The sequence below is a fragment of the Maylandia zebra genome, unplaced genomic scaffold (genome assembly GCF_041146795.1).
Source record: "Maylandia zebra isolate NMK-2024a unplaced genomic scaffold, Mzebra_GT3a scaffold02, whole genome shotgun sequence".
NCBI lineage: Eukaryota > Metazoa > Chordata > Actinopteri > Cichliformes > Cichlidae > Maylandia > Maylandia zebra.
The window spans coordinates 603,653-616,608 of NW_027490032.1; positions in this window are offsets into that span (position 1 = coordinate 603,653).

The window sequence follows — 12,956 nt, forward strand, 5'->3', positions numbered from 1 at the left end:
GCTTGTCTCTAACTGACTCCCCCAACACCTCAGACCAGAGGACATCATAATGTTCAAAAGTATATTTTATTTATATCCCTGTGTTAATTACAATAAACGCAACCAAAAAAAACCCCCCCTACATATTACTTAAAGGCACAACCACACACTTATTTAAAAGACAAATACAAACTTACAGTTGTTTGTCCTCAGTGATCAATGTTACTTGTATGTCGTTCATATTTGTCTGATCCTGCTCTTATTCCCACAGTAGAGATTGTGCTTAGTAAAAAAACAAAAAAAAAAAAAAATCAATATTTTTTCTTGTGTGGTTCTGTGGGTTTCAACAAAGTTTCAGATGAAAAATGTAAGTTGTTTTGTTTTGATTGTGGCTAACCGCTACACTTCTCTCTTCAGTGCAGGAAATAAAGAATTAACTTCTTAAACCGCAACCTCAGACTAAGAACAGCATGAAAACCCTTGAGTGGCTGCAAACTGCGCAGAAAGCCTTAGTATATGACTTATGTGTTTAAAGCTATTTGTAAAGCCCAAGCTGGAAATGAGTCCCATTTAAAGTTTGCTGCCTTCTATTTCTTAAAACTGGGTCTTACAGCATAGCAGCTACTTTATAAATGGCAACAGTTTAATCTCTTTAACATCACTACTATTGTCACTATAAAATGTGATACTTACCTGGTTCTTCATAAATAATGCAAATTACCCATCCATGTTCTTCCACTTATCCAATCACAGTTGAGCTTGACTCCATCCTCAACCCGAAAAGGCCCCACAAGCTCATCTTTGATGATACCAGCCCAAACCAGTACTCCACCTCCACCTTGCTGGCGTCTGAGTCGGACTGGAGCTCTCTGCCCTTTACCAATCCAGCCACGGGCCCATCCATCTGGCCCATCAAGACTCACTCTCATTTCATCAGTCCATAAAACCTTAGAAAAATCAGTCTTGAGGTATTTCTTAGCCCAGTCTTGACGTTTCAGCTTGTGTGTCTTGTTCAGTGGTGGTCGTCTTTCAGCCTTTCTTACCTTGGCCATGTCTCTGAGTATTGCACAATGTTAGATTATAATATTATTTTATGCCATGTTAGACCCCTAATTAAAGATTGTGAATTATTATGTAGTTCTAGTTTGCATTATTCTCCTGAATTAGAAGAAGCTGATAACTATTGCATTAGTTAAACTGATTTGCATTACATTAAACTGCTGATTTATTGTGAATGAATGATGTTGTTTTATGATGCATTATACTGCTGAGTTATAAGAAGTACTGTTCGCAGAAAGTCATCGCCTTATTTGTCTGATTAGAAGAGAACAGACTATACTGGAGTTTTCTGCCCCATCTCAGCAGGAGCAGATAAACAGGGAGCCAAGGTCGTAGCTTAGGCGCCGTGTGAGAGAAAAGCATGTGAATGTTTAGGCTTTTATGATAAGGTGGGGGCACCAAAGGCTATAAAAGTTTGATCAATGCTCCACCATTTTGAGATCTGAGGCTGTCTGCATACAGTGTCCATCTCCCACGCGTGTGATCATTAAAATCATCGTTTGACTCAACCCGGCCGGACCAGTGTTGTTATTGTGGTTTTTCCTCTTGTATCCATCCCCAATTTTGAACTCGTAACAACACCTTGTGCTTTTGGGCACTCCAGTGATGTTGCAGCTCTGAAATATGGGCAAACTGGTGGCAAGTGGCATCTTGGCAGCTGCACGCTTGACTTTTCTCAGTTCATGGGCAGTTATTTTGCGCCTTGGTTTTTCCACACGCTTCTTGCGACCCTGTTGACTATTTTGAATGAAATGCTTGATTGTTCGATGATCACGCTTCAGAAGCTTTGCAATTTTGAGACTGCTGCATCCCTCTGCAAGATATCTCACAATTTTTGACTTTTCTGAGCCTGTCAAGTCCTTCTTTTGACCCATTTTGCCAAAGGAAAGGACGTTGCCTAATAATTATGCACACCTGATATAGGGTGTTGATGTCATTAGACCACACCCCTTCTCATTACAGAGATGCACATCACCTAATATGCTTAATTGGTAGTAGGCTTTCGAGCCTATACAGCTTGGAGTAAGACAACATGCATGAAGAGGATGATGTGGACAAAATACTCATTTGCCTAATAATTCTGCACTTTCTGTAGATTAAGTGCAAGAGTTGTTAGGTGTGGATAATTAGATTATAGTTTATTGCAATAGCAAGTTGTGCCTTGTTCTCACATAGCAAGTGGAGAGTGATATATGAAATGATGGGATGGAAGGAAGAAGAGAAGCAAAGAGTGATTCACAGGCAGAGCCTAAATTATTTCTCACAGTTTTTTGTTGCCTTATGGTTCCAAGCTCTGTCACCAATCTGCATTTTGTTATCATCTCATGACACTTGTTTAATCAGCTACCATCTCTCCTATGGACTTTTTAATGTCTACATTCTCAGATCAACACAGCCCTGCCCTTCCTATATTAGATTCTTGATGAATGTGTGTTGTTGTTATTCAGCCTGGTTCAATGTGCCCCTTTTTAACTTTGAGTTCAGTTCGCTTTGTTTCAACTGTTTATCCATCCAAGCACAACAATTCTTTGGAAGGAGAAATGAAAACATTATTCTTTTCTTTTTATGCATAGTTTTGGAGTAATGGTTATTAGTAATTGGATCAATAGTTTATTTTTACTTTTTTTTACTTTTTTTTTTTTGCTATTCGTGCATGAATTAGGTAACATTATAATAAAACACACACTACGTTTTCTTGGCTATGCAGAGATAATTGTATATTTATGTATGAAGAAAGGCCTATTTAACTGCAAGCGTGCCTTAAACCTATAATGTAATAAACCTGAATGCGCTTAAATTTTTTAAAATTTCCAAATTCAGACAAAATTGAGGTTGCAGTATTTGTCCCTAAAAATCCCAGAAATGTGGGCCGGGTCCTCAGAAGATCGGGTAGGCCGGAAGTAAACGGCCGTGAAATTGGATGGTCTAGCCTTCTGATTAGCGTCACCGCTGTCTCGGTGGAGTTTAATAAACTCAGCCGTCTGCTCCTTGCTGTCTAAAATATAACAGGACACTGGAGTAAACTCTCGGCCATCTCACACTTCTGTTTAATCAGTTTTCTGTTTGACGTTTAGTCAGCTGTGTAAAAACCAAGGAGGAACCCACCCGGGGGATTAATAAAGTCTTATTTTATCTAATCTAATAACTTTAATCTCAGCCAAACCGATTTACTCACGAACAAACAAAACACTGAAAAAAGCCCAACAATAACATTTTTAGGTTGTCTAAGTGACTTATATATTACGTTTGTCACGGCCGGGCGGGTTACACACAGTAATTCGGCGTGCCCGTGTGGCGTGCTGGCTAGACCCAAGCGCGGCGAAGGCTAGCGGTGGGTTTGGAGCAGGCACGCAGTTATTCTAGTAACGATCAGTGCACGAAGCGTGGCTTCGGAACGGTCGTTACCGACAGAGAGCGAGCGGAGCCGGGAAGAGAAAAAGGATTGAAGGGATAATCACTCACGGTTGCTGAATCAGGCGGAGACTGACGTCGGCAGAGTTTCGGAGCTCCTGACACGAAGAGAATGATGTCTGAGTGGCGAACAGGTGGGTGGCGTCTCTCTTTTAACCCCGGCCCCGTGATCAGCTGATCACAGCTGATCACCGGCTGACAACGTTTAACCCGAGCAGCGAAAGTCCGCGGTGATCTGAAAATGATGTGCCGGGAGTTGTGCCATTCTCGGCCCCATCAGTAACCCTCGAGCTCCCGGCTAGCTATCGAGCTGGTGGGTAGCAGACATCTCCGAAAACGTCGAAGCACTTTAGCAAAGATGCGATATCTTGATAAACCGAGCAGATATTTGATGTTTACACAGCTACTTTCTCGCCAGAAAATATGTTAAAAGTTTATTTTGTGACCCAGAAAGATTAATAAGAGTAATTTTAAAACTTAGTAGCGGCCGCCCTTAGCCGGAAACTGGAGCTTGGCTGGGCCGCGCTATGAATTCTGGGATATGGTGGGCCACGAAGGACACACCCGACCCATCCTTCAAATTCGGAAAAAGGAGCACGCATTTGTCGGCTGCATTCGGAGGGGTCTATGAATTTGGACAGCCTTCGGCGCGTCGCTGTGACGTAATCGGTCTACAAATGCGGCCTCAGGAGAATGCAGCCCATGAATTTGGACACGACAATGGTGTCCAACCAGATATTTACAGAACTGAATGGGGTACACCATCCATCTTTTTCTCCCAGCAGTGTCCCCGAGATGTCCTGTGAGGCTCACAGGCCAGATGAGATGATGACATCCCTTCAATTTGTAACATTTTAACGGTTTTAATTTCTGAAACAAAGGCTCAGCATATGGTGAAAATGCCAAAACAATGCACTGTTAATCTGGTGGAATCACTTGTAAGCACCAAGTATTAGCAGTAGATGGCAGCAGTCTTTAAAAATGATTTCTGTCCATTTAAACAAATGAAATATGCTTTGTAACACTGCCACATTCTTATTGAACAGCAAACTGCACAGACAAGTTCAGCATGAACATTTACATTATTTGATCACTTCTGACTTCCAATTATAAAGTATTTCAGTCCAAACATTCACTTCTCTAATTCAGCTGTTTAAAATTTATTTTTACATTCAAAGCAGTTGTTTCAAGGTCAGAAAAAATCAAATACAACAACTTTCAAATTCAGAGTACACACATTAAATTCCACAAAGACCACATTAAAGACCACTTACTAGCTGATAAATGAAACTGTTATAACACTCTTTAGTGTCTGAGTTGATTCCCTTGGAGATCTTTGATCTCTGCCAGAAATCAAAGGGTCTTAAACTCAAGTATAATTGACACAACTTTGTGTACACTCAGACTTAGGCTGTAATATGCTGTGTTTATCTCGTCACTTGGTTTGGCCCATGTAATTATACTGCAACGTGAGGATCAGTTTGTGTGGTTTAAACAAGTTTGATCTTACAAAGAGTTGCTGAACCAGAAGATAAAACAAACACATTCTCTGTTTGTGATACTGTAATGTACAGGATACGTAATCGCAATACTCAGAATCTGTTAATGACTTCATCAGTATACACAAGTATCACAATACTGTCATCTTCACTGTGATGTTTCCACATTTGTTTTGTCCTTCAAGAAAGAAAAAAATAATTCTGGCCGAATTTTATAATAATGCCATTCAGATAATCTTGCAGTGCTGAATGACAAAACTGAGAAGTGAAAACAGCAGGAGACTCACATTTCAAACCTTCTGCAGTTCAACTGGAAGCTGGTATGAACCATCATTCTGTTGTTTACATTTTCTGTAGATCAAAAAACCACCACCAACAACAAGAAGCACAGCACAAACAGACAGACCAGATATCAGTCCAACAGACCCATCCTTCTTCCCTCCATCCTTCTTCCCTCCAGCCTCCTTCCCTCCATCCTCCTTCCCTCCATCCTCTGTGTCTCCTCCTGTCTGACCTGCAGGTGAGAAACAGGTGTGAGGTGTCAGACACACTGATCCACCATGTCCATCTCATGGATTTGCCTCTCCAAAGTGTGAAATGTACATGGATGCAGAACCAGCAGAGGGAGATATATTATTTCAAGCCAACATGAAAACAGAAACAGACATTATTAAAACATTTACCTGCATGTACAAATTAGTTGCCTACCTTCATCGTTTGTGGCAAAGAAGGAGCCTGGAATGTATTTTATATCTTCCTCTGTCACTAGCGACTTATTGGCTTTAAATATATTATCTCCTCCTTCCAGTACTACAGCTCCTGCATCCGTGTCAGTTTTATGAAAAGTGTGAAATGGACCCAGTGAAGCGACGTGTCTATTAAATGCTTTGCTGTGATATTGGGTTTGTCAGGTAGGTGATGAGTGAAGAACAGAACAGAATCCATTTCCTCTTCAAACTGCTGTCAGACATTATCTACTGCACTCTGATCACATCACTCAGACCAGCTGCTTTCTACAAAGTCTCATCAACAACATCTTTAGAAACAAACATCAACAACCAGGAAGCAGCTTCACCTCTGATCACACACACACTCAACTCTACTCACTCACCTGGAGAATCAACAACACTCAGGTAAATAATGTTGAGCTCCCACGAGTGTATTTCTCCCCTTAAGACTCGACACTCGTATGTTCCACTATCAGCAGTTGTCACATTGTTCAGAATCAAAGACACGTCTCCGTCCTTCATCTGTCTGTCCTGCAGATCCACCCGGTTCTTAAAAGATGGATGCTGGTCGTCTGGAGCAAACTGACCATCCCGGTACACAACAACATGCTGTGTCCCCAGATCAGCTCTGCTCCACTCAAGAATTATAATGTTCTTGTTCGAAGCTCGACATGGCAGAGTGACGCTCTGTCCAGACTCGGCTGTGATGATTTTTGGGTCTGAAAGAGAAACTAAGAGAGCAGCGAGGTTAAAGGAATCAAATACACAATGCAGCTTTGCATTAGTAATGGTGTAACATAGCAGCCTATGCTGTTTTCTTTCTGCTAAGTACCGTATTTACCGCACTATAAGGCGCACGTAAAATCCTTAAATCTTCACAAAAATCAACAGTGCGCCTTATAATCTGGTGCGCCTTATGTATGAATTTTGGTTTGTGCTTACTGACCTGGAACCGGTTTTATGTGGCACACTATGCTCAAAAATCTGTCAAAAAAAGATTTTTAGTGCCACTTTTTGGAGCATTACGGTTACAGTTGCCAGGAGCCTCGCGGAGTAATACGTACTGTGCTTCAACACAACATTACCGTGTTGTGAGTGTGTATAACGACTCCAAAATGGCACCCGCGAAGAGACACGCTTATGAAGCTGATTTTAAACTTCGAGCAATTAGTTATGCAGAAGAGAATGGAAATAGAGCAGCTGCCAGACAATTCGGCATTAATGAGTCCATGGTGCGCAAGTGGAGGAAGCAAAAAGATGACCTAAAACAAGTAAAGAAGACCAAAAGGAGTTTCCGAGGGAACAAGGCGCGATGGCCGCAGTTAGAGGACAAAATTGAACAGTGGGTTATTGAACAGAGAACAGCAGGTAGAAGTGTCTCTACAGTCTCTATTCGACTCAAGGCAACAGTAGTAGCACGTGACATGCAGATCAACGACTTTCGAGGGGGACATTCTTGGTGCTTCCGTTTTATGAAAAGGCATAATCTCTCAATCCGCACAAGAACTACTGTCTCACAGCAACTGCCAAACGATTACAAAGAAAAGTTGGCCATTTTCCGCACGTACTGCCAGAATAAGATCACTGAAAAGAAGATCCGGCCAGAACACATCACTAACATGGACGAGGTCCCCCTCACCTTTGACATCCCCGTGAACCGTACTGTCGAGAAAACAGGGACCAGTACGGTATCTATACGCACCACAGGGAACGAGAAGTCATCCTTCACTGTAGTTCTGGGCTGCCAAGCTAATGGCCAGAAACTACCACCCATGGTCATTTTCAAGAGGAAGACTTTGCCAAAAGAAAAGTTTCCGGCCGGCGTCATCGTCAAAGCTAACTCAAAGGGCTGGATGGATGAAGAGAAAATGAGCGAGTGGCTGAGGGAAGTTTATGTCAAGAGACCGGATGGCTTTTTCCACAAATCTCCGTCTCTTTTGATCTACGACTCCATGCGCGCCCATCTCACAGAGGCTGTCAAAACCCAAGTGAAGCAAACTAATTCGGAGCTTGCCGTCATTCCGGGTGGATTAACCAAAGAACTCCAACCACTAGATATTGGTATCAACAGGTCGTTCAAAGTTAAATTACAAGCTGCGTGGGAGCATTGGATGACAGAAGGCGAACACACATTCACCAAGACAGGGAGGCAACGCCGAGCGAGTTACGCCACTATCTGCCAATGGATCGTGGCTGCTTGGGCTAAGGTATCAGTCTCAAGTGTCGTCCGAGCTTTCACGAAGGCTGGAATAATCACTGAACAGCTAAGTAACAGCAACGAGACTGATTCGGATAATGACGAGAGGGATCCGGGCATGCTTGATGCCGAAATTGCCCAGCTGTTTAACTCAGACACTGAAGGTGAAGAGTTTGATGGATTTGTGGAAGTTGAATGAACTGGAAATGTAAGTGTATTGTTAAATATTTGATGTTTAACAGCTTAACAATGTTAATAGTTACTGTGAATGAGTTGGTTAAATTTTAACTCATCCGATTGTTTTATTCTGCTGAATGCACTTTAAACGCCTTTTAATCCGGTGTGAGAGGGATCCGGGCATGCTTGATGCCGAAATTGCCCAGCTGTTTACCGTAACTCAGACACGGAAGGTGAAGAGTTTGAGGGAATTGTGGAAGTTGAATGTACTGTACTGGAAAAAGTGTATTTTTCAATATTTAATGTGTTACAGCTTAACAGTGTTAAGAGTTACTGTGAATGAGCTTAATAAAGGTCGAGTTATCTTTTGTTTGTCTTAATGCGCCTTATAATATGATGCGCCTTATGTATGAAAACAGAGCCAGTCTTCAACGGTGCGCCTTATAATCTGGTGAGCCTTATAGTGCGGTAAATACGGTATTATTCTTACTTATAATGGTAAAGAATTCAATAATGGTAAAGAATTTGTCTGAACATTTCTTTCCTGCCCTGTTTTTTTTTTCTACTTTGATTATTGGCTGAGTCTTTACCATTCTGGCTATTGTTCGATCCATTCGAATGGTAGTCTTCCACTTTCTTCCATGTCTCTCTGGTTTGGCTTTCCATTTTAAAGCATTGGCGATCATTTTAGCTAAGCAGCCTATCATTTTCTGCACTTCTTTACATGTTTTCCCCTCTCCAATTAACGTTTTGATTAAAGCATGCTGTTCTTCTGAACAATGTCTGGCACAACCTGTCTTTCTCAGGTTTTCAGAGAGAATTGCATGTACAACATGTGCTTCATCCTAAAATACCACCTTAAATACCACCACATGGCCACCTGTTTCTTCACATAATGAATGACCTCACTGATTAGACTCTACACTGCTATATTTTGAACATGCCCCTTTCACTTAATTCTTCAATTACCAGTGTTGGGGAGTAACGGAATACATGTACCGCCGTTACGTATTTAGAATACAAAATATGAGTAACTGTATTCCGTTACAGTTACCGTTTAAAAAGGTGGTATTCAGAATACAGTTACTTTGTTGAAATAAATGGATTACACTGCGGTACTTTCCTGTTTCATTTTGTCGCGGGTCAGGACTGTTTGGGTTTTGTTTGACAGCTACGTTCTTTCGTTCCAGGCGGCAGCGTTACGGTTGCCATGGTTACAGGGCGACGCTCTCTCTCTCTTTCTGCGCCTGGGTGAGAGAGCGCCTTTTCGTTGTTGTTGTTGTGCTAAGCTAACAGGCAGAATGCTACAAGCATAGTTCTAAAGAATGTAGCATCATGGGCAGTATAGTCCGTGTTGCAGGGAGAATGGACTGCCATACACGTTATGTGTCTGTGAGCGCGAGGAGGGAGAAAAAGGCGAGTGGAAAGGTACGAGTTGTCGTCGAGGAAAAACGGGAGCTGGAAGCATGTAAATATAATAATAACCACTGCAGCCAAGAAGAGTGCCTGACGAGCCCAGTCGTAAGTAAGCTATTAAGACTCGACTGTACACCGTGTTCGTGTTTTCCTCCGAAAACAATAAGTTCCGTTGGAGCAGTCTTTCAACGCCTCTCTCTGTCTCTCGCAAGAAAAATTGACCCACACAACAAAGTAAAGCTATTTTTCGGCTATGAGCCGACAGGGACCCCGCCGTATTAGTCAGAGGTCCCTTTACTACAGTTCGGAGTCGCGGACCTTCAGTAATAGTAATAAATCACACAGCAATAGTACATTCACGTTGTTGTAAAAAGCATGATAATATATTAAGTAATCCAAAGTATTCAGAATACGTTACTGTCATTGAGTAACGTAACGGAATACGTTACAGAATACATTTTGGGGCATGTATTCTGTATTCTGTAATGGAATACATTTTAAAAGTAACCTTCCCAACACTGTCAATTACACACACTATTCATATCATGAATGTTGGGTCTGTTGGTTTCTCTTATTCTGCTACACCAGCAGTCCCCAGCAATTTGCACCAAGGACCGTTTTATGTCTGACAATATTTTCATGGATCTACCTTTAAGGTGTTGCGGATAAACACAACAAAATAAAAACAGTATAGCAGTACCAAAAAAGGAAGATTTATTCATAACACACGGGAAAAGACCCAGGGAAAATGAGTTAACGATAAAAATGATGAAAACCAATAAAAACCCTTAAAACCATAAATTTCACACCCGAGCCTCAACTCTCATGGTACCAAACGACTCCAGTCCATGGCCTGGGGGTTCGGGACCTCTGCACTACACCTACTGGTGAATTATTTGCCATGTAATAATGTGATTTATACCAAAAACACTGATTCATCAGGTTAGTCATGTTGGACTGCTATTATTTTGAACACAACTCTATCTTTTAAACTACTGTCTGCACAAAGCAAAGAAAACAGAAACAAACAAACCAAAAAAAAGGCCTAAAAACATACAAATGACATTTGTAAATAACTATGAGCACATACTCAGTTTATCTCTTTGTCAGAAAATGGTGTAGTTACTTTTTGAGCCTTTGAAAATAGGGGACTGTGTATAAAAAAAACCCTAAAATTCCTGTTAATTGAAGATGAAGGTCAACCCTTTAGCATCTTGATTGTTTGATTTAAATCCAGTGTACTAGTGTACACTGTCAAATAAACTAAATAAATGCAAATATTAATTCACTAATAGAGATTGACAGACCACGTGACTTTCGCGCATTGCATGCCGGGAACTCGTGGCAAAACAATCCAAGTACCGCATCAAACGCAAGCATTTGCAGCACCGCAAAACGTTCATTCTTCGGTTCCAATAAATTCTTGCTTTTTCTTTGCCCCCAAAGAGGAATGTACAAAACGAAGGAGAACAATGCCGGTCCGTACAAAGACAGACTTGATGAAAAGTCAAAGAAAAGATACGAGGAAAAAAATCAAACCAGTGAAAGGGTCAGACCCTTACGAGCACACAGAGGGACAAAATATGTTAGCGTGCTGCCCAACTTTCACCACGCTCATATTTATAATTATACGGTTCTTGGAGTGAGTGCATACACTCGTGAAGTTTAGTAACTTCAGGTCACTGCAACAAGCCCAGGTACAGTTTACTGACGGATGGGTACAGGACCTTGAAATGCACCGTGTAGAAAGTAAAGACCATCGTACATATCATAAGTTTACCAGTCTCACAAATCGTCGTCATAAATACACATTCGTTAACCGTTTATTAATATAACCTTTGAGCTCAATGGTAATTAATTAGTAGTGGAAATAATTTCTGGTAGCATTACAGAAATGTAGCAGTGACAATAATACTGTATGCTGTAATCGTACTGGGCAATTAGTGATACAAAAAACCTGTTTTATCCTGTGAATAAAAGTATATGTTTTTTGTCAATGTACCATAATAACAGAAGCGAAACGCAATATTGTGTCAGGACAATTCACTATTTATGCACAATAAATAAAGGAGCATAGCGCGACAATTTCTGTTCAGCGCCAGACTTGCTTGTAACCTATATCACCAATTATGTTAAGAAAAATGACGCATTAACTACAATAGCAGACTGACCTTTGTGGGAATGCTTGGAGCAGACTAACCTGTGAGCTGGAGTGTTCTGGGACGTTATATTTTGTCTTTGACTGGCTGCAATCCGTCGCCTCTTTGTTACTTCGGAAACATGGCTCGAACAATTTCTCTTCAACAACGTAATCCGATAACAACCGATCTCTTTACCCGTCGGCTTTCCGTGGCTGTCACGCGACCGGCTATTGCAGTTAATAATACAACAGCTTCTTGCCATTTTTTGTCTTTCTTTTTATCGCTGTACAACTGAATGCAATTGAAAGCCTGCGTGCGCTAGTACCTCTTGCCACGAGTTCCCAGAATTCTTTGCGGTTTTACCCCTGAGTGACGTCACATTTTCAATCTCTATTGCTGCTTTTACACAAAATTTGACTAATGTTGGTGACTTTGCATCGATGTGTGTTAAACAATTATTATAAGGGTTTTTTTTATAAAGACTGTATATGAACAATGCACATAACCATGCTTGCAGCATTCATCGGTTTGTCCTTTCTTCAAAGGATCAAACCTTTTGCTGAGCATGTTGGTGTCTGGAAACTGAGTGCGACTGAGAATATGAGGCACATTGAATCTTAATTGTTTGTTTGTGATTGACAAGTTGTTTTAGCTATTGATACGTTTGTCTTTTTTCACTCTAATGAGACCATAGAAAAATAAGCAAATAATTAAAAATAATTTGAAAGACCATAGGTTTCTTTTGTATTTCTTAAGACTTGAAAATATTCCCTAAAACTATAAACACATCACAAATAGCTGAACATGAACTACTATGTTTGTGATGCATCAACACAACTAGCCAAGCTAGCTTGCCTTAGCCGACAGCTTCGAATTCAACAATTTTGTATATGGGCAACCACAAACTACCAGGTTCAGTTTGTTGTATGATTTTGTCAGAATGGATATGGAGATTTCTGATATGCAATGTCTATATATTGACCCAACACAGTACAGAAAAGAAAGCATCCCTGCCATTATATCTCAAGTCTCTGCATGCTGCTTTTTCTGTAGCTACAGTACAGCGCTTAACAAAGACCTTTGTAGCTGTATACATACGACTGTATATGTATATGACTCCTAAAACTACATGTTCAGTGTAAGTATTTGCCTCCTCCCTGATTTCTTACTTTTGGCATGTTTGTCAAACCTATCCAACCCTTCTCGGCCTTGTGTAGAAAAGTTATATAAGTTCCACCCTTGTTAAATCCTAATTTAATCTCAATCATCCAGGAAATCCCAAAAGTTGATTTTGTTTAACTGGAAGTAACATTTTCAGTGAAGGAAACTTGATCAGAATGAACTTTTG